Source organism: Agrilus planipennis, unplaced genomic scaffold (genome assembly GCF_000699045.2).
Source record: "Agrilus planipennis isolate EAB-ADULT unplaced genomic scaffold, Apla_2.0 scaffold110, whole genome shotgun sequence".
Lineage (NCBI taxonomy): Eukaryota > Metazoa > Arthropoda > Insecta > Coleoptera > Buprestidae > Agrilus > Agrilus planipennis.
The window spans coordinates 13921-19659 of NW_020438935.1; the positions used below are offsets into that span (position 1 = coordinate 13921).

Genomic DNA, 5739 nt, shown 5'->3' on the forward strand with positions numbered 1-5739 from the left:
CATCAGACCAATATTAGTAAATAAAACGAATCTGGGTTCTCTATTAGTAAACAATAAGGAACGACAAGAAAACATTGAGAAAAGTGGTGTATACGATATTAAATGTAAAGATTGTGATTCTATATATGTAGGTCAAACGGGTCGTTCAATAAAAACACGTTTGGTTGAACATCAAAAAACAATAGCACAACACTCAAAAAATACAAATTTAGTGAACCATTTCATACAAAACAATCATATATTAGATATAAATAATTTAAAATTGTTACATACACAAAGTAAAGGAAAAAGATTGGATTTATTAGAAATGCTAGAAATCACAAGAGCAAACAACAATAACAAAACTTTATTGAATGACCAAATAGATTTTGGGGTTTCCCCATTATTAAAAGCTGTTACAGGTAGAAGAGATTCAGAATAATAATATCAATAATATCTAGGTAGTTCGTTCCATTTAAAAGAAGAAATTTACTCATTTAAGTTAGTTTACAGTATAACTCTTTGATAATGGCATAACAGCCGAAACATATGTTAGAGGATTAAATATTATATAAAAAATAGTGAAACAAAACCAAGAGTTGTTATTTCATGAATTATTTTGAAAAATGTTTCACCAAGAGCTAAGCCAACTTACAATTAATATTAAAGAGAAGTGAATAATGAAGGCTATTTCTTAAAAACAACAAGTGCAGGAGATTGTCAGGGAATTAAAAGACGCAGATATAATCAAAGATAGCAGTTCACCCTTCCCCAGTCCAGTGCTCTTGGTGAAGAAAGAGACCGGTGATGTGCGAATGTGTATTGACTATCGTGCCCTAAACAAACAAACCCCTAAAGATCATTACTCGATGCCATTGATTGACGATCAACTGGATCGAATGAACGGCATGAACTATTTTACTAGTTTAGATCTGCGGAGCAGCTATTATCAAATGCCAGTGAAGGAAGCGTCCAGGGATAAGACAGCCTTTATCACTCCGGGTGGACACTTTCATTTCAAACGAATGCTTTTCGGACTCCATCGGTGTTTCAGCGGTTAATTAATCTGGTTCTGGGAAATTTGCGATACGATGTGGCAATGGCCTACCTTGATGATATCATAATACCGAGTACAACAGTTCGGGATGCAACTGAAAAGTTACGCTAAGTGTTTCGAGCGTTAATAGTCGCGGGACTGACATTGAACTTTAAAAGGTGCTATTTTTTCATGAACAAAATCGAATATTTGGGATTCGAAATATACAGTTCGGGAATTGCACCGGGAACTGGTAAGTTGCGAAGCATAGAACAGTATCCAGTTATTACGGAAAATGCGAAGTTTAAATGGGAAAGTGAACAACATGACGCGTTCGAGAAAATCAAAGACTGCTTGTTAAGTAAACCTGTTTTGTCAGTGTATAATCCGAGTGCGAAAACCGAGGTACATACGGACGCTTGTGCAATCGGTTTGGGTAATTTCCTACTTCAGGAGCAGTCTAATGGAAAAATTCATCCTATATCCTTCTTTAGTCGAAAAACAACAAAAGACGAATCAAAATATTACGCGTACGAACTGGAAGCTCTCGCGATCGTGTGTGCGTTAGAACGCTTCCGCGTTTACCTGTTAGGAATACAGTTTGTTATTCGCACAGACTGCAATAGTTTGAAGATGCTCGCGAATAAAAGAGACTTAAGTGCGCGTATAGGTCGATGGTTCCTCCGATTTTGATTATATCATCGAGTATCACATAGGTGTCAGCAACGTTGTGGCTGATGGACTGAGTCGTAATCCCGTGGACAAAGCGGAAGAAGTACGATTGGTGGGACTACCTGTTATGAGAATTACCATTTATACTGATTGGGTGGCGGCTCTACAACGAAATGATGAAGAAATTTTTACCATAAGAAATAAATTGGAGAGGGGCGATGTAAATAAATCTAACAAGCGATAAACCTGTTACCTATTCATACACTTCGACAATTCTCAGATTACGAGCGAGAGCAAATTAGAAATTCGCCATACGCAAGTCGAGTTCTTCTCGTTTCTAAAAAAAATTGGGAAAAACGTTTGTGTGTAGATTACCGCGATCTCAACAAAATAACGGTTAATGATCGATATCCTCTACCAACAATAGAGGAACAATTAAGACGGTTATCGGGCGTGAAATTTTTTACGAGTCTTGATCCTTTTTCTGGATATTACCGTATTCCTATGGAACCTGAGTCGATATCTTTGACTGCTTTTATGACTCAAGATGGTCATTGGGAATTTTTAAGGGTACCTTTTGGACCCACTTGCGCTTTCGCAGTATTCCAACGTGTTTTGAATTCAGTTTTGGGACAATTAAGATTCAATAAGGTACTAGTCTATTTAGATGATATTCTAATCCCATCTACCACAATTGATGAATCATTAGAAATCCTCAGGGATGTTCTAAATTTGTTGAAAAGGAATGGCCTTACATTAAATCTAAAAAATGTTATTTTCTAAAAACAATAATTGAGCATCGTACTACAGGTGGCGCTCACCACGCCATTTGTAGTATTTTCTAAAACGCGCTGTTAAGACAGCAGGTAAAGGTTGGTCTGTGTTCTGTCAAAGCTGCCTGCGACGCGCTGATGAGATCCAAAGAGATCGAAATCGCGATCCGCGTCTGGCAGTTTCGACAGAACACAAGACCACTTCAAATTATTGTGTTCGGGAGCAAGGAGTTTGCACAGTTAAATGTAAAATATGCCCAGAGCATAAAGTGTGAACCAAGGCATATAATGTAACGATGGTTATCATTGAAGAAGAAAGTGAAATTATAAGCTGTCAGTTCCATGACTGTGTTGCTTCAGCTGGAGGATGCAAACATGTAGTTGCTTTTTTGCTGTGGGTCCATCGCCGCAGTGAGGAACCTGCATGTACTTCTGTAGAGTGCTACTGGAAAAAGCCTATGCAGATGTCTAAAAAGGCAGTCCCTCACAGACCAATTTCGTCTAAACTATATAATGAATTCATTTCTAAGGCCAAATTGAGAAATATAAGCAATTGTGAATGAATAAAGGAAAAGAAAGGAAAAGATGTTTCAACAAAACTGTTTATTCCTCGACAATTGTTTCGACCTCTAAAAGGGATGAGATGTTCTAACCATTCAGGTAGTTTGACCATCCGATCTTCCAAGAATTTATAGTACTAGTAGTCGTTGTCACCCTATTGCACTATCTTCGTAGCTCGTCGCCTGAGGCGGAGAAATTTTCAGTTGTCTAAGGTCAATACAATCTTTCAATTGTAACGACCGTACCACCACCCCCCAACATCCCTACAATTGCATCTGTTGTTAAAACCAAGGCAGTCACGTTCATTCGGTCAAAATTAAAACACACACCTTCTTATCTTTTTCTTATTGTCGCCTAAAATTTCTGTTATTTGTGTGAAGTTCTGTATTTTTTGATTAAATAAACTTTTCTGTGTTACGAAAACTCTTTGTTCGTTCGCTCTACGTATAATTGGACTTCGCCGAATTAATTTTCCGCGAAGAGTGATTAAGTGCTCCTTAATCTCACTTAGGCCAGCAGTACTTATCACGATTCAACATTGGTCCTTCGAGCCGGATCTATTAGTTCCTAGTAATTATCGATCCACATCAAAAACTCTCATCAGCGGACGACCCACGGATTCAACTTTGGAATATTCAACATCGCATTATCCGAGTCACCAGTAAGTCGTTAAATATCACTAATCCTTCCTTTATCTCATTTACCTTGTTTATTGCTTCTATTCACAATGTCTCAAACCGAAAATACTATTAAAACCCTAAACAGAAAGCGAGGCGTTTTGAAATCAAAATTAACAAATTTTACAACCTTTGTAAACTCTATCTGAAGACATCGATTTAGTCCACTTAAACAATAGAATAGATAAATTCGTAGAAGATACATCACCTTTTCAAACAATTCAATCTGAAATCGAACTTATAGTTTCGGACGAAACCTTCAAAAAAGAGTTAACGGAAAGATCAAGCTTTGAAGAATTTTACTTAAGCATAGACGCTAAAGCAAAAAAAATATTACGCGACAACACACTTTCAAATCATACGCATATACCTAACGCATCGATTCCGATCATAACAACACAATCAAGCTCATCATCACACACGTCTGGAACTAATGATGTTCAAGATTCGCTACCAGAACAACTTACTCTATTCAATCCAGCAACCCTTTCTTCGGAAATCTCGTCAAATAATCAAATCATTCCAATAGAAACACATGTAAAACTTCCAACAATGGATTTACCGAAGTTTAGTGGTTCTTATGAAACCTGGCCCGGCTTTTCAGATGCATTTAAATCAGCGGTACACGATAACCCTAACTTTCGCGACGCACAAAAACTCATGTATCTTAGATCTTGTCTAATAGGAAAAGCGGCAGAAAAAATTGAATCGTTGGAAACAACAGCAGTAAATTATAGTGTAGCCTGGTCAATTCTAGAAAAATACTACGACGATCCAGTTACTATCATCAAAAATAGAGTAAGGGCTTTTTTCGAATTAAATTTCTGTTCCAAAAACAATGTAAACTCTTTAGGAGATTTAATCGACAACGCCACAAAACACTATCGCGCTCTAAAGGCTCTCAATAAACCATGTTTAGAGGCCTTTCCAGCAATTACGTCGAAATTAGACGAATAGACACGTTTAAAAAATCACTTACTCGCATACTAAAATTGACACAACACGAGGGATTCGCAAAGGATCTAAAACGAAGTAAACTTTAAATTATCGGTAAATTTGCTTAATTAGTTTTGTGTACAAATACTTGCAGTTAATATTTTTTAGGCACAAGAAATTGCAAGAATTGGCGGACATACACCCTACGAATTTGTAAAGAGGGTGTTTACAAAAATTTTGTCGGACGATATTTCCGTAAGATATAGTTGGTTAGGTGCCAAAAAGAAGGAAGCATTTTTTGTCATCTCCATCTATATAGACTGATAATAAGTAAGTTACTAATTAATAAAATAAGATGAAGTTTTCATTAAGTAAATTTAGATAGGTATGATTAATCATAAGTTACATACTAATATTTTTTTAAAAACTATTAATATGTTTCTTTTCTATTCCACAGATGCTGCTGGATTAAATCAGGCAACATCTAGTTGTTCAAGCAAGGATCTAGAAGAAGCGATTAAAAATTATTTACGAAGAGCAAAAGAACGATTAATCACAAAAAATAAAGGAAATTCCTTATTGTAATGCCTTGTATTTATTCATAATGTTCAAATAAGATATTGTTTTGTTTGTATGCAATAAAGTTAGGTTGAGATTTATATGCGTTTGTATAAAGAGACAGCCTATTCCATCAAAAAATATGATAACAAATATATATATACATTATATACAATACATATATATCATTCCTAAAATGTCCTATAAATGTCCCGTTCGTATGTTTTTCAAACGTCCTTTGTGGATGTTTTATGAATATACGAAACTGTGACATTCGTCTATCCATACTACATCCTGAAGACGTCCGCCGAACATGAAACGGATTTGTATAAGATATCCTTAAAATCCAAGATGGATGTTTTTTTAACATCCTATGGATATTCATGTGCTGTATGGGAAGGTAAGTAAGATAACTAAGTTCACTTCAGTCTCTGAACTTAGTTCACTCCAGTCCCTGAAGAAAGTAACCTTGTTACCGAAAAGTGCTTCGGACAACTAGTGTCGTGTTTTGGTGTTCGGGTTTGAGCTATTTTGTTTGTTCTATCAT

At 36.1% G+C, this 5739-nt stretch overlaps 1 long non-coding RNA gene across 1 annotated transcript; it reads left to right on the forward strand.

Moving 5' to 3' along the window:
• The first annotated feature begins 4891 nt into the window (after window positions 1-4891).
• LOC112904401 lies at window positions 4892-5293 on the forward strand. The gene is made up of 2 exons (XR_003231080.1): window positions 4892-4964; window positions 5092-5293. It is a non-coding gene; the product is annotated as an uncharacterized LOC112904401 (long non-coding RNA).
• The last annotated feature ends 446 nt before the right edge of the window (window positions 5294-5739 follow it).